General features: G+C 40.0%; 1 long non-coding RNA gene across 1 annotated transcript; it reads right to left on the reverse strand.

The window, feature by feature from the left end:
* Window positions 1-774: 774 nt before the first annotated feature.
* On the reverse strand, window positions 775-15,912 carry LOC129021650 (uncharacterized). Its single transcript, XR_008496103.1, has 3 exons — window positions 15,690-15,912; window positions 14,617-14,875; window positions 775-1,320 (listed from the first exon to the last, which is right to left on the reverse strand). It is a non-coding gene; the product is annotated as an uncharacterized LOC129021650 (long non-coding RNA).
* Between the last annotated feature and the right edge of the window lie 5,323 nt (window positions 15,913-21,235).

Below are 21,235 nucleotides of genomic sequence, written 5' to 3' on the forward strand. Positions count from 1 at the left end.
CAAAAATGTCAACTCTTTTTATATATTATCAAGCCTCCTAAAAACAGGCTAGGGTATGGGACGCAGAGAACTAACGCCATTCAAGCTTAGCTTAATGAAGAGAGACAATCTTTATTCTTGTGATAACGTATGTAAACATTTTAATTCCATTTTTCATAGGTAACTGAAAAGATAGGGTGGTGCAGTTAAAAAAAATAGTGAGGAGAGAATTGGTGTACAATGTGATTTCAAATCCCGGGTCACTAACTTGGTATTTGTGTCAGAATGGGCAACATCTATTTGAGTGCCAGTTTTGTTCCTATACAATGACTTATATAATTATTACCCTATAGGTTTGTGGAGAGGATGCAGTGGACAAGATATGCATTGTCCTTTACTGGGGGAAGATTATACATACCCATCAGGCTTGCTTCATGTGACTTGCTTCAGCCAATCAAACATGAGCAAAAATGACAATTGTCACTTGGGCAACATCGTTTAAGAGCTGACTCTTTTTTCCCTTTGTTTCTCCATCAGCACGGGTGCCAGAGTGAAGGGAACATGGAACAGGGCTGCAGCTGATCTATGACAGATCTTATAGCAGGAGCAGGAGCTTGACCTTTGTCATAGCCACCAAGACGGTGGCATTATCCCTTGCTGCCTCATAAACTGGCCTTTCAAACACAGAGAGAGTGTAGCGCTTTGAGCACAACAGCCAGCACGGGCCTATGAAATAACAACCCCCTTCGCCTTCACTGCCTCAAAGAAGGGGAAAAAAGAAAAACATTTCCAGCGTTCTGTTGCTTTCTGACCTTGTGCTTTCTTTATTTGAATAATATTTACAGTCTTTTGCTTCTTGCTTCCTCTGCCCCGAGGTCTTCATGGACTCACAGTCCAGGTGCTGAGGCAAAGGGACTGCTTCCCCCACACTTCGGTCTCCCTGACCGAAGCCTTAGGCTTCAGAGGGCTCCTCCCCTGGGAGTGTGAACAGCATCCATTCCACACCCAAGTCCCCTCATATGCTTCAATCTGTGCGCATCGGGGAAGCAGTTTGGAGTCATGAACACCCTTGGCGCTTGCAAACTTCTGCAGAATCTGATTCCATCATGCCTTTCCTCCCAACAAGAACAAGACGTTCTTTATGCTACAGATGCAAGAAGCAAAGACCAGGGCAGCTACAAAAAACTCATTTGGCTTTTCCATCTGAAAACCCAATGCCAGAGTCATGTCTGGGAGGGAGAGAAGACTGTCCGCACTTGATGTTACAGCTTACCTCACTTTTGCCCCTTTGTTCATTCTCACAAGGTCAAAAATGACAAATTCCTCCCAAAGATATTTTACCTAGAAAAAATAATGAGGAGAGGTAACCCACTTATAAAAACCCTGGTGGATTTTTGCATTTAAGCAACGAATATAGTAATACTGTTGAAATGTGCATCGCATCCAGATGGGAAAATATCTTTCTGCAAACGCACTGCTTACCTGGACTTCTCTGTCTCAAGTACTCAATTCTGCCTTGGAGCATACAAGCAGCCATAGACAATATGTAAACAAATGGGCATGGTTGTATTTCAATAAAACTTTATCTATAAAAATAGGTTGTAGGCCAGATTTGTTTGCTGATTCCTGGTCTTTTAGACCTCTGTTGGCAAGTATAGTTTGCTGAACTCTGGTATATTAGGTCTACCCAGAAAGAGGTAAATATTTCTGAATGATTCTTTTTTTTTTTTCTTTTACTTTTTTTTTTTTGTTTTTGAGACGGAGTCTTGCTTTGTCGTCCAGGTTGGAGTGCAGTGGCGCCATCTCTGCTCACTGGAAGCTCCACCTCCCGGTTTCACGCCATTCTCCTGCCTCAGCCTCCTGAGTAGCTGGGATTGCAGCCACCTGCCAGCACGCCCGGCTAATTTTTCTATTTTTGGTAGAGACGTGGTTTCACCGTGTAAGCCAGGATAGTCTCGATCTCCTGACCTCGTGATCTGCTTACCTGGGCCGCTCAAAGTGCTGGGATTACAGGCGTGAGCCACTGCGCCCGGCCTCTGAATGATTCTTTAATTCAAGTCTTCATAAAAACAACATAAAGAATTAATCAAGAGTAAAGTCAAAATTATATAGAAATATCTAAACTCTTTCACTTAGAAGTTACTATATTTAATATATGCATGTATATTTATATCAAACTAAAAAGTATTACATAATCTGTGATAAGAACCTGTAGTTCCTCATAAAGAAATGGTAAAACCCTTGGAGAGCTGTTATATCATGTGTAAGTTAGGATATTGCCTAAGATGCTGTTTAAAAAAAAATTATAGTGGTTTTACATGATAGAAGTGTATTTCTCTCTCTCTCCAACCATACTCAACACATGGTGTCTATCTCTGGCTTGTCCAAGAGGGTGGTGTCAATCATCTCCAGCTGTAACCATTAGGAATTGGGAAAGAGGCATGGGAAGTCACACCCAGTTCTTCTGGGGAGCATCACACACCACTTCTGCTCATATCTCATTAACCATAATTTACTCACATGGCCACAACCCAGCTATGAGGGAAGTTGGGAAATGTAGTCTCAAGCTGGGCAACCATCTGCTCCACTAAAATATGGGTGTTACATTGTCGTAATAAAAGAGGTAAGAGAGAGGAGAAAACACTAGCAGTCTTTTGCATACACCATAATGGAAAAGACTTTAAACTATGGAGTCAGACTGATCAATTTTGGCTCCACTGCTTACTAGTTATGTATTATTAAGGACCATTTAGCCTTTTTGAACCTCAGGTTCCTCATCGGTAAAATGAGAATGATAATAACAACCTCTCAGCTCCTCATTTTATAAGTCTCCCTATCTCCCAATCATCCTCACTAGGGAGAGAAATCTGAACAGTCAAATCCATCCATGGTTCCAAATCCAGGCTAAGTTATCCAAGGGCACCGAGTGTTCAACACTGCCCATTTCTCAATTCTGATTAGTGATATCAAAAGAGAACTGGCCACACCATGATTTTATTACTGACACTGATTTAAATCAAGGTCAGTGAGGAAAACAACAGTTCTGTTATGGGAAGCTTTCTTGAGCACACAGGCTCCAAGTTTTTGTAAGTAAAGTTATTTTCTTTGTGAGATCATTCCTTTTTCTCTTGCACAAAACCTTGCCAAACACTGGTGGACCTTTGTCCACTGAGGAAATAACTAGCCCACGTGTGACTCTCTCTCTTCTTATTGTTTTCTTCATTTGTATACGTCTTTTTTTCTTCTTAGTATTATTGTAATGTCATTAACACAGGGAAAGAGCCCTGTGTCAATGGCCGTGGAAACAGAGCAACAGAGCACTGCTTTAGCTGAACTACAGCCTCCTTTCTATCACACCTTTTCCTTGGCCCAAACCATTTTGCAATCACTGGAATGTAAATATTGTAGAGTTTCTGTCCCTTGTTTTGTCTTTCTCTCTGTAAGGTCTTAGTGACCTCACACATTCCACTTTTCCAGATAAGACTTAATACCTTCCCCTTCTCCAAAACAATAGATTTTCTCCTCTGATACCTCTTATTCAACATCTACATTTGCAAACTGTTGCAAGGATTTAATGAGGTGATACATGCAAAGTTCTTAGAACCAATCATAATGCACAGTAAATGCTAAATTAAAAGTTGGCTCCTCCACAAACAACATAGAGTTGGTTCTGAGTTTAGCTTCCAATCCCTCCCCACTAAGAAATGGGTCAAGCCATTATACAAATGTGTCTAATGGAATTATCTATGTTCTTTGGCTTAAATTCTTCATTATTCATTCTTCCATGCCAGAACAGTCTTCACTGAAACATCGAAAGGCCAATTACTAATATCAGGGAATTCCCTGACTGCAATTGCTCAAAGGACATGCCCTAAACTAAAGTCTAGAACAGCTGCGGAGCTAAAGAAGTAGACATCCCATGCCGTGCTCTGCAAATTGCCTACCAGTAGTTCTTTATTGTACAGGAATGGCTTCTGTCTCTTTATGTTAGCCATACCATCATGGTTTCCTCTCCCTGAACATTTTCTCTCTCTGCTCAATTGCATCTTCTAAGGCGGCCAGTAGGAGTTTTGAAGCCAGCTCCTTTTAGTGTATGGAAATTTCCAGATTGAGATTGTTTCCCATTGGGCAATACCACAAGCATGACTCATCTGATGATGTACTCAATGTGTTCCCTGTCTCTAGAACTCTGGAGTCTTATAATTTAACATTTTATTCATTATAGGATGAATGGTACATTATAATATGCTGAAAATTGATATTAAAAGGCAGAAATCATTGCTGTCAAATTTTAGCTTCTTCACCATAATTTCTCAACTAATGTTAGAGACTCATTTTTTACCTCCCCACTAGGAGTCTCTAGTTTAACCAAATTCATGTGGGTATTCTTTCTCTTTTGTTGTCATTTATTTATTCATTCATTTTTCTACACACTGTTTTTTTTGTTTGTTTGTTTTTTGTTTTTTTTACCACGGGGTCTTGCTCTCTTGCCCAGGCTGGAGTGCAGTGGTATAATCAAGGATCACTGCAGCCTCAACCTCCTGGGCTAAACCTATTCTCCCATCTCCGCCTCCTGAGGTGGCTGGGACTAGAGGTGTATGCCACAAAGCCCAGCTAATTTATTTATTTTTTTTGTAGAGACGTGGTCTTCCTATGTTTCCCAGGCTAGTCTCAAACTCCTGGGCTCAAGAAATCCTCCTGCCTCAGCCTTCCAAAGTGCTAAGATTACAGGTGTGAACTACCACACCCAGCATAGTTGCACATTTTTAATTAATGCTTATCTTTTGCTAGCCACTGTGCTATTTTTACAAAGATAAAATAATGGGGAAGATAAATAAGATCTTTTCTTTATTAAGCCTCAAATTTGCTCTCAACGTACTAGACTTTTTCTGCTTCTCTGTACCAGTGATTCTATCCAGAACAGCTGCTCCCTTGTTCTTTGCCTATGCAAAGAGTATTTAAAGTTTTTATTCTCCATGGAAGCTTCCCAAATTATTGCAGCCCAGAGTGAGGAGAGAACCTTTCTTATCTCACACACATTTTCTAAATCAATTAAAAATTTGAGGAGTTATAGGTTACGTACAACAAAAAACGATTCTGAATGTCTTAAATTATACATACATATATATGTACATATATTCATTCATTGTTCTTATATATAAGAATTTAATTATATATCTCATATATAATTATGTATATATCTATACACACACACACACACACACACGTGTACAGTTGGCCCTTGAACAATGCAGAAGTTAGGGGCATCAACTGCCCCAACAGAGTCGAAAATCCACATATAATTTTTGACTCCCCCCCAAACTTAACTACTAATAGCCTACTGTTGACTGGAAGCCTTACTGATAGCATAAACAGTTGATTGAGCCATATTTCTTATGTTATATGTATGATATACTGTATTCTTACAATAAAGTAAATTAGAGAAAAGAAAACATTATGAAGAGACACATAAGGAAGAGAGAATATATTTACTATTCATTAAGTGGAAGTAGGTCATCATAGAGGTCTTCATCCTCATAGTCTTCAGATGGACTAGGCTGAGGAGGAGAAGGAAGAGGGAAGGTTGGTCTTGCTATCTCAGGAGTGGGAAAGATGGAAAAACATCTGTGTATAAATGGACCCCCTAATTCAAATTTGTGTTGTTCAAGAGTCAATTGCATATATTTGAAGTATATGAGGGATTCCCCAAATTAATGAGCAATTGGAAAACCAGGTTAGAACCATGGCAATTCAAGAGTAGACAGGAGACAAGGATCACAACATTCTCCTTTTAGCAGGAACAATCAATCACCCAGTTATTTTGGGTGCAAAATAATACCGCAGTCCTATATGCTGCTGATGCCACTGCTCCTGGACACTGGGGAAACTACTGTGAGTGAATTCAAATGTTCTCACAGCTATAGATTCAAAAGTCCAGAGCAGGCACATCCAACTAGCCAAGTTTTGATTTCGTGGCTGCCAGAGGGATGGTAAAGTCCAGTCTTTCAACTTTTTACAATGGAAGGTAAAGGCACAATCTCTCACTTACTCTACATGCAATGAGAGTTTCTCTAACACTGGAAAGAGAAATGGAAATGACAAAGAAATGACAAGGTCTTTGTCAGAGAAACAGAGCCAACAGGGTAGATAGATAGATGATAGATAGATAGATAGATAGATAGATAGATAGATAGATAGATAGAAAAATAGATAGATATAGATAGATAGATAGATAGATAGATAGATAGATAGATAGATGATAGAGATTTATTATGAGAAATTGGCTCACATGGCTATGGAGGCTAAGAAATAAAGCAACCTTCTGTCTGCAAGCTAGAGGCCCAGGAAAGCTGGTGGTTTCATTCCAGTTCAAGCCTGAGGCCTAAAAACCAGGAGAGTCAATGATGTAAGTCCTAATCCAAAGGCTTGAGAACCAGGAACACCAATGTCCAAGGGTAGAAGATGGATGTCCCTGCCCAAGCAGAGAGAGCAAATTCACCCTTCTTCTTCCTTTATTCTGCTCAGGCTCTTGACAGATTGGCTGATGCCCACCTGCACTGGTAAGAGTGATCTTTACTCAGTCTAATGATTCTAATGTTAATCTCCTCCAGAGATATCCTCACAGGTATATATGGAAATAATGTTTTACCAGCTATCTGGACATCCCTTAGCCCAGTCAAGTTGACATGTAAAATTAACCATCATCGTTCCCTCTACCAATCATGACTATATTGTGATCCTTTTAGAAAATTATTATCATTGCCTTTTTTAACCTTTGCACTGTTTATTCTCTAAACAGATATAGAGTTTGTTGCCCGCTATCTCCCCCAACCAAGTCTCTTCAGGCCAACAACAGGTATTATATAATACTTTGTGCAAGACTTCATGGTGACTCAGTCACAGTAGGTACTTATGAAGTAATTTATAGCCTAATAAATGCTGGGAATTAATCCTATTGGCCCCTTTTCCAGCATTTAGTGCGACCTATAATGAAGAATTTGAGTCTTTGGAACAAAATTTCAAGTCATTTCTTAATTATTCAAAATTGTGTCTATTTAACAACATATCCTGTGTTTACTTTTAAGCAGTGGAAGAGTGCTTATAATAGAAACAATAGAACAATTTAGTATTAAATAAATCTTACATCTGCTGTTTAGCCACTTGAGGGGAAACAGTTTTCTAACAAGTGGCAATGGTCAAGAAAGCTATGAAATTTAGGCCAGTTGTCACAGAAAATAACTTATCAGTTGCTAAGCTACCAGTCCTAAAAGGAATTCAATTAGAGGAGACAAACAGCCTTAACTAGACCTACTTTATTGGAGAGTAGAAAGTTGTAGCTGTCAGGTGATTCTGGTGGATGTGTGGCAGGCAAAGTGATTGACAAACTGGTCTTTGCTTGGCATGAAATTTGGCTTTGAATTAGTGAGTGACTGACAGGCGGGTGTCATCTGAAAATGTGGATTGTGTCTTGGAGGGGCTATTTTGCAACAAAGTGATTGACACATTACAGAGATTGTCCCATAGATGGAGAAAACCAAATAGAGATTTGTTTTGACAAGCATTTCCTTTTTACCTGTTCATTTTGTATACAGAGAAGAGAGAGAGGGGAAGCCCTCATAAGTGTTAATTGATTTCTCCCATGGATATCGGAACGATGGTGGCCACGGGATGCACAGAGAGACCTGGACAGTGAGGAGTCAAAAGACAGGTGTTCAAGTTGAATCTTATATATGTTAAAGTTTTAGCAAATAAGCCCCTTTTTTACAGAGGCTGTCACATTAATAGAATATAAGTCTAGAAGTGGTGGCAGCCATCTTTGCCACCTCATGTGAATAGGGTTGCCAGATCAAATACAGGATGGCCCATTAAAATGAATTTCAAATAAAGAATGAATAATTTTATTATGTGTCCCAAATATTGCATTGGATATACTGAAACTTAAAAAAAGTCATTGTTTATCTAAATTCAAATGTATCTAGGCATCCTGTATTTTTATTAGCTAAATCTGGCAACTGTATGTGCAATAAACCTGCTTAGGCATGAAGCCCATACAGGGAAAACTGGAGACAAGAGGTGGCAAGAGACAGATTCCTGGTGTTGTCCTTTGCACACCTGGATCCAGCTATGCCCAGAGCTTACTCTAATCATGCTCCTCTCAGATTCAAGCAGCACACACACGCACGCACACGCACACGCACACACACACACACACACAAAACACTGTTTTACTAAACTCACTTGAGTTACTGAGTTTGGTTGCTCCCTGGCAACCAGAGAGCTCCTTCTACTTCACACTTTTTCTCCTCACTTTAGTTACTGGGTTATATTCTAATTGGAGGCAGCATTATTTTATCCAATACAAGGTAAGCTATTTTCTGGAAATGTGTCTGACTGCCATCAAAATGGTCATTTATCTTCTTGAATTACAAACAGTTTTTCTGGTGATTCCAAACTTTCTTCATCCTTCTCTAACCTTATTGACCTCCACTGCTATTTTTCTGAAAGCTAACAATTAATACTTTCCTTTCAAGCCACCCATTTTAAAAAGTAATTTAAAAGAATTATTTAGAAATTTTTAATTATTTTTAAATTATTTAAATCTTAGACATTTATAAAATCTTACAGAGAAATTAGAAGCTGAGGAACAACTTGGAAATTTTATTGTCACTTGTTGCTAAAAATATTGAATAAATAGCTCTGCCCATTTCTTGTCTTTTTTAAATGAAGTTGACCAACCGTCTTTCTGGCCAATAAAATGTTTATGTGTTATTTGTAAGCTACCTTGTCTCACAAAGTATTTGAGTCTGCTCTGAACAAGAAAAAAATAAAAAGTGGGTTGTCTTATTAATCTGTGCTTTTTGGATGTAAGCAACAGAAACCAACTTACTTGACTGATATAAAATGTTGTCACGTTTTATAAAGGTAGGAATGTCTCAAAGAACACACAAGACTGGGATACAGCCAGCCTTTAGGAAGAAACTGGACTCAAAAACTAGAAAACCACTGAGGCACTTTCTCTCCCTCCCTCACCTCCCTTTTCACTTCTACTCCACTTTCTTTACTCTAGACTTTGATCACTATAGACAGATTTCCTCCATGCTTAGTCTGTTTGGTGAAATATGGTGATCCCAGATTTACATGAGTCAGGTTCAGTGACAGAAACTAACTACCTATCAGTCCCAGTCCTCAGGAGACAGAATGTGATTTATGCAAGTGTTCTTGCCCAATCCAGTTGAGGAAGTGAGCAAGGTCACATGATACAAACATGGCTACCAAGGATCCATCCCTGTGGATTGCAGCCCATTCTCAGAGTTAAGAGAACATATAACTCCTAGAGTTATGTAAGTTGCCAGTGTGATAGTTATTAAGCAATGACTTCTCAGCTCTCAATCCCTCTTCTATACTCTGTTCTGTGAATCTGGAGGCTGGGATGCTACAAATTGCACAGCTCTTGGATAGGTAGGCATAAAAGGTTGTCTAAAACAGAATTTTAGCTAATGCCATCCTGTCCAAGCTTGGCTGTGAGAGCAAGGTTGGCGGTCCAGATACCTACACTAAGAATGGTCTATGGTACCTTGAAATGGTATTTGAAGTACCTGGACTACAACACTGTACCTGGGCTATAATTCCAAGTGTCTGTCTACTGGCTAATATGGATCAATGGAATATGAGTAGGAAATAGGTAAAAAAAAAATCAAATAGATCTATAAATATGAATTTTTAAAATAATCTCAAAGTGTCTCTAATGTGTGTACATTTAAGGAATTTTATTTTGGAAAACTCACTCTGTTGAGTTCATTTTGAAGAGTCTAAAGGAAGTGGAGGGACAGCTGTGTTTGTAACTTCAAGTGCATTAGAGGTTAAGGCAAGGTAGAGAGCGATGAAGGCTAAAGCCCCCTGGAGAAGAATCTCCAGGGGCAGAAGCCTAGGTTCAAATCCTGTCAGTGCCACTCCCTAGCCCTGTGACATTGAACAAGTAATATAACCTTGTGTATCTATATCCTCATCAGCAAAGTTGAGCTAATGAGTGTACCTGACACATATGGTTGTGAAGGTTGGATGAGATGGTTCATTCAAGATTGTGAGCTATCTTGGCCTGGCTAACTCTTTGGGTCTGGACTAAAATAAGTACTCAATAAACGTCCACATTATCCTACTTATTCTTACTTATCTTTTGGGTCTTGAGGTCTCTTGAATTTTATTTCAGGGGCTATGGGGAGGCAGTATGAGGAATTAAGCCATCTATGCTAAACTCCATGTGTGTACTGAATGACTATGACCTAGAGAAAGGAGAGAAAATGATGTGGGCACCGTAAGCACAGAATTCAACAAACTATGATGACTTTGGCCATAAGTGCTGCTTTATAGCTCTCTATGAAGCTGCCCGTCAACAAGCTCCAGACAGATGACCTGCAGTAATGAGAGTATGAAGAGAGCAGCATTGCAGAACATTCCACCTGATGGAGACGCAGATCACAAGAAGGGCATTCCCATAAAGCACAGGGTGCCTTTCCATCATTTTCTCCTCCTTCTCATCCCTTAGCCTTGCCCCTCAATTTGTGGTATCACTCTCAGTTTCTAGCTCCCATTCATTCATTCATTTTTTCAATGAGTCATGTTTTAATTTACTCATATATTAATTCAACCGTCTGCTCATCATTTTTAAAATTATTCATATAGAAACTATTTTTTGAGCTAATTACTGCAGCTTGAATTTATTGGACTCTTTGTATATGATGAGTTCTTTGATATATATGATAACAATAAGATAAACAGCATCAACATTTATTGAGCAGTTATTCTGTGTCCAGTGCTGTGATGAGTGTTGTACATGCATTATAACATTTTGTCTTCACAAAAGTCATCTGAGATAAGATGCTGTTATTACAGTATTTTTCTAGGTTGGGAGAAGTATCTTAGAGAATTTAGGTAAACTGTTCAAAGTCACTTAGCAAATAGGGAGCCCAGGCTTCAAAATCTTATGTTTCTAACCTAACACACATGTTCTTAACCACATGGGGCAGGCTCAGCACATCTAAAACTAGAGTCTTTATAATCTTATCTAATAATGAATTCATAGGGAAGGTGGTACTTAAACTGTGTTATAAAGTATGAAACAGGAGACTAGTAATAAAATGACTTAAGGAGGTATTCATTCCAATTGAAAACAATGTAGTACACAAAACAACAAAGCAGAAACCCACAGAATGGCCCCATTTTCCTGGCATAACTCATCAAAAAAAGTATTATTAATAATATATCCATTTGCCAAAGCCAAATGATGAGTTACAAATCTTTCCTTTGAAAGGGATAGGAAATCCAACTCAAGAAAGCTTGAAGAATAAGAGGACATATGGACTTCTATCACTATAAAGGTGAAGGGCAGGACCAGCTTCAGGTACATCTTGATCTGGTGACATCAGGACTAGCTTTGTTCCCTTCCATTTTTTTCTCTCTATTTTCCACAGAGTCAGCGTATTCTTCAGGTCTCAGATAGGTTCCCATTGCCAATTCCAAAGTCTTCCATTTGGTAGCAATGAAGCTATTCAAGTCTTCATAGGTTCACACCACACAGATCACAGAAGGAATGGCTCTCCTCCTATGGCTCTCAAGGAGGACCAACCTCCCTCTATTTCCCCAAGAAGCTTTAACAAACTTTTCTACAGATTTCATTGCTTCTAAGTTTCTGCCCATCATGGATCAAATTATGGTTGCCAGAAGGGTGAGATGAGATGAGATTATTGACTTTAGCCAGTCCTGAGAGCTGGGGAAAGGGTCAATACCACAAGAATGGCTGAGCACGGGAAAGAATGAACCGCCCCAAAGCAAACTCCACGTGCTATTCTCTTACAGGGGAAGATGAATAGAAGTTAGGCAGCAAAGGACACTTGAGTCCACTACACCAAACAATTCTGGATTTTTTGCTTAATTATTGAGTGACTAAACATATCTTCCTGAAGCGTATAACAGCTCAATTTAGCACTCTACTAAATTGGAAATTTTACCTTATTCATTACCACATGGAAGCATTTTATAAACCAAATGCAACAATGTTTCTTCACAGGCATGAGTATATGTTTCATTTTTTTTTCCTATCAAAGTGCTTCAGAAGTCCCAACTTTCATAATGTCTCAAGTGGAATTATTGTCATTATTTTCCTTTCTATCAGCTTCATATCTTGCATAAATGATGGTATCAACATGCACCATTTCAATTAAAGTCAGATTACATACTGTGTTTCTTTACAGGGATGGTATTTCAATTGCAATTCTTTCTGTGTTGTTTATTTGACAAATGCATTTGGCATGTGTAAACTGCTGTGATCTGCTTTTCTTTTTGTGACATTTTGGGCATAGGAAAAACTGCATGGCTTAGTGGATGACACAGTTTGCTACAAGTGGCAATATAAAAATTGGAAATTCTTGAACGATTCAACATTTCCCCTTCTAGCTACATTCTCTATCACAGAGGAGTGATATTCTGGGGGACTCTAACCAATCAGAGGATAGGAGTATAATTTTTACAAAACAAATGTATGTATAAATTATCACTCTTTTCTCTCTTCTCCATAGATAGAGATACTAATAGATCCAGAGCGTGAGATGCTGATAGGGGTGTCATCTTCTACAACAATTCATCTTGTCAGTGAAAGGAAGAATTAAGCAACCTGAACCATTAAGATGCACAGTTAGATTTCAGCATTGTCCAGCACATCTCGACTACATTAGTGGAAGGAATGTGTATTTCTTGTGTAGAAGAGAGAGCTGATGTGTGCATGCATGTATGTGTGTGCGTGCGTGGGTGTGTGTGTGTGTGTGAAAGAGAGAGAAAGACAGAGAGACAGAGAGGGAGAGAGAGAAAAATAGATAGGGCAGGGCATACGATCTCAAGTCGACCTCAGTCTCCACCCTTCCCTGTTGCCTCGGATCCAGTGCATTCCATTTGTGTTACCTTTTTAGTCTCAACATGGACTCGAGTGCCTGGGCTTTTATCTAACCAGAGCCACCTAGACTAATAGTCTGGTGACTCTTCAATCCAATACCCTTCAAGCATTTGTCCCACATACCATTAGTGTTTTAGTCTGTTCTCACACTGCTAATAAAGACATACCTGAGACTGGGTAATTTATAAAGGAAAGAGACTTAATTGATTCATAGTTCAGCATGGCTGTGGAGGCCTCAGGAAACACAATCATGGCGGAAGGGGCAGCTAATTCTTCACATGGCGGCAGCAAAAAGTGCTGAGCAAAAAGGGGAAAAGCCCTTTATAAAACTATCAGATCTGTGAAAACTCACTCACTATCATGAGAACAGCAGCTGGGGGTAAGTGCCCCCATAATTTAGTTACTTCCCACCCGGTCCCTCCCATGACACTTGGGGATTATGGGAACTATAATTCAAGATGAGATTTGGGTGGGGACACAGCCAAACCATATCAGCTACTGAGGGTGGAATATGATTTTCTTTAAATTTTTTTTTCAGAATCAGAATTACAATTTTACTTCCATTGGTTGAAAAGGAGTCAATATTCTTTTTAAAAAAAGTAAATTAAAATATTTCCAACATTTCTGCAGTTTGGGTTTCTCTTTGGAATTCTTTTGTAAGTTTTTCTGAACCAAGCAGCTTCTTGGGAGGTATATTAAAAGGTTTAATATTCACAATATAAATCACATCCTTTGTAGGTTACAGCACACCACTCATTACGTGGTTCTGGTATTTCCGCTGACCACAACTGCCATCTTTGAGCCGATTGTAAATGCAGTGTATGTTAGTTACAAAATCTTAGCAGAAGCATTTCAGGGCTAATAAATGTGATGTTTTTGTATCTTTGCCTGGTTCATATTACAGTGGTATATGTTTTCATTACAGAAGAACCAACATAGATTTCTCAACTCCTTCCATTAGTGTTCCTAAGTTCATTAGAGACTGGTACCCTGGGTAGCTGCCCAGCCGACCCACTTCTCAATCCACATCTGTGGGAGAAGGCGAAGGCATGAAAGAGGAATCACTGACTCACAGAATGTGTGAGCTTAAAGACCTGGCACTCAGAGATTTGCAAAGCAAAATTTTAAAAGCATTTCCATATTTTATTAAGTATTACAAGCTAAACTTGATTGTCTGTTTTTATTGCATACTCAGTTGCATGTATTTAATTCAGGAGTCAGCAAACTATGGTTTATGGCCCAATCCAGCCAGATGCCTATTTTGTTAATAAAGTTTTAATGGAACACAGTCATGTTGATTAATTTACATATTGCTTATGGCTTCTTTCATACTACACCAGCAGAGTTCAGTAGTTGCAACAGAGGCCAGTATGGCCTGCAATGGCAAAATATTTACTATGTGGTCCTTAAAGAAAAATCCTATCTCTGATCTAGTTCTCTAAAGTAGTAGAAAAATTTATTACTTTTTAAATATAATTTATTTGAATGTTTAGATGCCCATGATATAAGCTCCTGTACTTCCTCTTCAGGACACTCACGACATTTGTAATTCTCTATTCACTGGACATCTTCAGATTATAAGTTGCTTGGGGACTTCTACTGAATCTAACTGTATCAATCAAGAATGCTTTTGACAGCAAGTAACAACATACTTTTAACTGAGCCTTAAACAATGAAGACTTGCCATATCTCACCTTATAAAAAGCCTGGATGAATAAGTCTAGGTTCAACACAGAAGGCCAAGGATTGTGCAAACCATCATGGCCCCAGGCTTTGATTGTCCCTCCTGCTCCTCAGTGCTCATGCTAATTCTTTGTCTTCATGCACGTCCACCTCATGGTTGCAAATTTTTTGTTCCGGCTCCAGGCATCACATCCTCATACCAACATACCAAGCAGAGAAGAAGGGGCATGAACAGGAAGCTTTTTTCTTCTAAAGCTCTGATATTTTAACCTAGGAAGAAAACCACCAGCAGACTTCCCATTATATTTCATTTAACAGAAAGGATCACATTACTTCCAACCTTTTTCACTGCTGTAATCACAGAGCTAGCACTAAACTGGAAGGTAGTGGACAATCCATAACAGTGTGTTGAATGGTACATGGAAGAATGGATGATTTGTAGACAAAAATCTTTCAAGTTTAGTTTAATTAGGTTTCCACAATGAGCAACGAAGGAAGGCAAGAGAGGAGATCCTTGATAGCAAAATTATTGGGGAACATCACTTTATCTCAACGTTTTTATTTTACACATAAGGAAGGTAAGACCCCAAAGTCGGAAGTGAGGTATTATAGTGAATTTTTATGATTTCTGATTTTCCAGCATCCATGAACCACCTTTCTGGTAGCATCTCTTTAATCTGTACCATAAAACCTAAAGTATAATAATAATAATAATAATAATAATAATAAAAGAAAAAAAAAAAAAAAAAGAGCCAGTTCATTACCCTCCCTAGTAAGGTAGAAGGAACTGGGATATTTGTGCAAACACAGTAGATAAGATACACGTCCAACACCAATCATAAGGCACTACTTTAGGGGATGAGGACCTGAACTTCTGACACCAGTGGGTCACTGACAGCTTTTAGCAAGCCACTAAGATTTCTGTGTACTGTATAATATAATCCTTTTCCAACAACCTACCAGCCCACAGCTCATTCAGAATCTGTAGGCTGCATACAGCTCAAAATATCTGTATCTGGCCCAAGCTCCCAATAAAAGTTTCTGGGCATCTAACAAAAAAAAAAAAAAAATCTGAACAACTCACTTTCTCCAACGATGTAATTCAAATGAAGCAGGTGGCAGACCTGGCCCCGGGAGAGAGCATCTGTCCCTGAATCATCACCATTCTATCCCCCTGACCTCAGGGCTGCATTCAGAGATGGGCAGATTAACCAAGGTAACCCAGGGAGGAGGAGTGCAGAGCTTTGGCGGGTGCTGCCAGGAATGAGGCTGCTGGTGATCACTGTGGGGGCAGCCAGGCTGAGAGTGAAGCCCTCACAGAAGAAAACTGGAGCTCTATGACGTCATTGATGAGCACCTAGATGTAGCTGTGCCTGAACTTGATATTTTATCTATTATAAATAACAGAAAGCCCAACTCGAAGAGTTCTACGTTTTTTGGCTCATTTATACGTCTATTCATAAGATAGATGTACTCGAGTGTGTTTATTCAGCGGATCAATGGTGCCATCAAGATCCTAGGTTTTTATTTCCAGGCCTCTTCATAGTTATGAGATAGCTGCCAGTAACAATTTTTTCCCTCCTAGATAAGTAAATAAAAGCTCCCAAGCCACATTTCTGAGATTCTGCTCCACTGGGCCCTTTCTTACTCATGAACCAATCACTGGGATCAGTGAGGGAAGGGAATGCACTGATTGGCTTTAGCCCTGGAGCTGGGGGTGGGGTCTCCTTCCCTGGAAGTACGTAAGTCAAATGGGAAAGCATTAGATACCCACAGGAAAATCTGAGTTATGTCAGAAAGGATTGATGGCCGGAATGCTGGGAGGAAAAACAGCAGTGTCCACTAAAACTATCAACTGCTGGACTTCTGGGTTATAGGCAGCCAAATTTTTCCTTTTGTCCTTAGGCCAATTTGACTTAACTTTCTCTCCTTTGTAACTAAAGGGTAGTTATTGATGGTGATAAATGCTGTCACTGGGAATGGAAGTCAGCCATTTCTCAAGCACACCACCATATAGGCCATTGCAACCCAAGTCTACTTCCCTTCATTTTCTCCATGGCACTTTTCACATCCTAATATACTAGATAATTTATTTTATATATTCTCTTCCTCTTCTCACTGGAGAGTAAGCTCTATGAGAGAAGAGATTGGGCTCTGTGCTTTTATCCCGGTGTCTATAAAAATACCTGCCCCAAACAATGTGCTCAGTTAATATTTGCTGAATGAATGAATGAATGAATGAATGAGTGTATAAATAAGTAACATCTATGTATGTCAGAAGAGGAAGAGGCCTCAAAAATCATCTGACCCACTCTACAGAGACTGCACTGGAAACCCAGGCTCCTGATAGTAAACCCAGTGTGTTCCCCATTCCTCCATCTTCCATCACAGCAATAGGAATTCCCAGTCTTCCACCAGCCAGCATCTGCTCTGTCCAAGGCATCACCTGTTTTCTTCAGTTTATCTGTTTTCATCGAGTCCTTCTGTGTTCACACTTCTTCCTGCCTGTATATTTGAATTCTGATTATTTTCATTTACAACTGAAAAGGAAGACACCAATGACCTTTTGCTGGATTACTTTATCCACTAAGGGCTTTACCCGGGCTCTATGCCTGCATCTTTTGTCTCCATTCACGTCTCTCTTCAAGGGCTTCTGGAGGTCTCTCTCCTACATTCCCAAACTCTCTGATATGAGTCAAAGCACATCTCAGTCTGACTCCAGACAGCACTTTGTACCAATAGTCCCCTGGGCTGACTGGTTGCAAGTGGCTCACCTGGGTAGTGGAGGCATCTGGATCTTAGACAGTCAATGGAGGCATCTCCAGAGACCTCTGATGTCCAGATGGGCTATGTTTTGAGACTCCTTCCTGGCTGGGGACCAAGGAAACGCCATGCCTCTCAGGCACAGATGGTGCCCAGGTGTGGCCGGCTCAACTGGGCTCCACCTTGGAACTCCTAATGAATTTTCCAGCTTGGGTGGGTCATAGCCCTGGCGTTCTCTTACAACCCAGTGGGACTTCTGACCTCAAGAGTGGTCAAGTAGGGTTGATTTAAGGATTTGATGCTGCTCTGAAATCCCAAAATTCTCCCCTTCTAGGAAATCCCAAACTGTTTTGGGCCATGAAGAACATTATGGAACAGGGAATTTCATGCAAACGAGCAGCTACCCAAACCATTGCACTTTGTGAGTTCAACAATCAACTATTAATTCAAAGGTTGAATGTTAGGAAATTTGAAGAAATGTAGGTATTTGTTAAAATTACATTTTAAAAAATGTATTCAGGTCAGGCACGGTGGCTCACGCTTGTAATCCCAGCACTTTGGGAGGCCGAGGTGGGTGGATCACTTGAGGTCAGGAGTTTGAGATCAGCCTGGGCAATATGGTGAAACGCCGTCTCTACTAAAAATACAAGAAGTAGCCGGCCGTGTTGGTGCGCACCTGTAATCGCAGCCACTTGGAAGGCTAAGGCAGGAGAATCTGTTGAACCCAGGAGGCAGAGGTTACAGTGAGCCAAGATCAAACTCCATCTCAAAATAAATAAATAAATAAATGAGAAAAATAAATAAAAATTTTTAACGTATTCAAATTTTTTAATTTGAAAACTCATTCTGTCACTTACTCATTGTGTAGCATTGAACAAGTTACTTACGTCAGTGGTTCTCAGATGGGGTTCCTGGATCAGCAGCAGCAGCAGCAGCAGCAGCACCTGGGAACTTGTTCACATGAACACCTTGGGACCCCAGACCAGATTTACAAATTCAGAGGCTCTGGGGAGGGGAGCCAGCAATCCGTGTTTTAACAACCTCTGCAGTTGATTCTGATGCTTGTTCAGTTTTGAAAACCACTGGTTTAAACCATCCAAAGTGTGTTTCCCCTTATGTAAAATGGAAGTAATAATACTTGATCTCATAAAGTTGCTGTAAGGATTAAATTCAATAGATTTTATATGTCAAGTATTCAGGACAGTGTCCGGCACTTAGTATGTGTTCAATATATGACAGCTACAATTAATGTTATTACTATTATTATTGGATTTCTTTTCTGTGTGGCCAATGAATCAGTCTATAACTTTGCGTGTCTACCTGTGAAATAATAAAGAGGGAATATATTTTAACATTAATCATTATAACAATAGCTAATATATTGAGCTCCTCTCTGTGCCAGGCACTCGGTTCACTACCTCACAAACAAGTGTTCAACCCTCATTAGAAAAAGCACTAAGTGAATGGTGCCATTATTGTCCATCTTTTACAGGTGAGAAAATAGATTTGAAGAGCTTATGTAACTTGGCCAGAATCATACAAGTCATGAGTGGAAGAACCAGGAAAAGAATTCAGCGTAAGACTCTGGAGCCCGGTTCGTCAGTAAATCACACCACCACTCCGAAGAGGTTTGCAAAAGGCATGACAGAGGTAGCCATTTTTTTACCCACCATGTTATTTTGAAAGTCTCTATGAAATCAGATATTCACCACAACACATATATTAACTGTAGGGCTATTGATTAATGATAGAAGGCTCTCAATCAAGTTTTTGCTTAAAATGAGTTTTTGTTGGTGTATTTTATTGTATTTATTTATTTTTTTGAGAAACCAGGGGCAGAAAAGAGTCTGTTACTGCCGTCCTCTGCAAGTCCTCCAAGGAGTTCTCCATGACTCAATTCCTGCCAAGTCACGTTGGCTGTGCAGTCACGAGGGGGATGATTTGTTGATGACAGATCTAAAGACAGCCCCACATCTGTAACCAGAGCTGTTCCTTCTGGTTGCAGTTTGGGGCACTGATCACTGAGACCAAGGGACACATTCCAGTGTCCATTAGATGAGAGTCAACTGGAAAAAAAAAGATGCTTTCTTTACATACTGAAGGTAAATCTTCAGGTAAAGATTAAAAGGAGGAAACGTAAACATGTGACCTGTAATTACTGCTAAGTATGTGTTAGCAGTTGTATTTGTTAATATGGGTTTGGGGCCCATGATGAATGCCAAATTTATACTATTTTTCAATACCACAAAATTTTCTGGCACCTAAAATACCAGTGACATCCTATAAAGCAATTTATTAACATGGGTGAGATTATATGTACATCAAAGGAATTTCAGAACAAGCTGCTGAATTTATAAAATGAATATATTTTAAAACTCATCAAAAATGGTATTTCAGGGTAAGTATATGTTTATTCAGTGCAAAGTGTCCATTTTATCCTAGAGAAGTTTTAAGGGTACAAAAAGGCCAGCAACAAAAAACCTGTAGGCTTTCTTATTTGAGTGAAGCCAGTAACTTTGCCTTTCATTTGAGAGTTTCTGCCTAAATCTTAGAAGCAAGACCTCTGCGATATCACAATATGTTCAGTTTAGCATAAAACTTCGCTGTGTCCCTAAAATGGCAGTATCAACAATAGCACCACTAAGCAAACACTCGTTTTGGCTACTGCCTTTTATTTTATTTTTCCCCCTCTTCTTAGCTCCACCCAGCTCACTCTTGAAAGGCCTTCTGTTCTGTCAGCCATAATGACATCTGCTGGCGGACACAGGAAGTCATAAATCTGTAGGTTCTCTCTCAACCAAACCTTGTTAATGCTGCCATTTATCACAGGGGCTGGGGTGCCATCTCTGGAGAGCTGGACGCAGAGAGTCCATTTTCTCCCATACCCCTTTCCCAAGAGAGCAACCATTTTAAAAACAGCCACTTTTTCATCTCGCATTTGCAGACCTAAAAGTCAGGCAGATGCAAACCCCACTGTCAATGTGCAGCTCTTGGAAAGAAGCCATGATTCCAGGCAACAATAGACTCGACTTGATGTTTCAGGACTGAAGCAAGGCAGTTGTGACTAAGCTCTGTCCTTCCTCATTTTAAATAGGCCCCTGACGGCTTGGAGGAGAGGGGTGGAGGATTCTGTCCGTCCAAGCCCCTCTGCTCCAGGACTTCTCAAAGGGCAAAACTTATGACAGGGAGAGTCGAAAGAGGATTATTTAAATTCAGAGTTACTTTTGTTCTGAACTAATGAAAGATGATGTTTGGGTTTTATTTCTTAGAAGTCCACAGTGCCCTAAGCATTGATTCAAGACCTCCACCTATGACAGATATTTTCTAGCTTTTGCTACTCAAAGTGGGGTCCCTGGATTCGCATCCCCTATTAGAGCCTGTCAGAAATGCAGCATCCGGCTGGGCGCGGTGGCTCACGCCTGTAATCCCAGCACTTAGGGAGGCTGAGGTGGGCAGATCACGAGGTCAGGAGATCGAGACCATCCTGGCTAACACGGTGAAACCCCGTCTGTATTGAAAATACAAAAATTAGCCAGGTGTGGTGGCGGGCACCTGTAATCCCAGCTACTTGGGAGGCTGAGGCAAGAGAATCACTTGAACCTGAGAGGCAAAGGTTGCAATGAGCTGAGATCATGCCACTGCACTCCAGCCTGGGCAACAGAGTGAGACTCCGTCTCAAAAAAAAAAAAAAAAAAAATGCAGCATCTGAGGCGCCACTCAAGTCCTACTTTATCAGAACCCACATTTTCCACAACATCCTCAGGTGATTCCTATACACATGAAGGTTTGTGAGGTTGTGCTCTACATTGAGGTTCTCACCTTGACACTGTTAGCATTTAGGGCCAGATCATTGTTTCTTTGCAGGCC

This window comes from Pongo pygmaeus, chromosome 21 (genome assembly GCF_028885625.2).
Source record: "Pongo pygmaeus isolate AG05252 chromosome 21, NHGRI_mPonPyg2-v2.0_pri, whole genome shotgun sequence".
In the NCBI taxonomy this organism is placed as follows: Eukaryota; Metazoa; Chordata; class Mammalia; order Primates; family Hominidae; genus Pongo; species Pongo pygmaeus.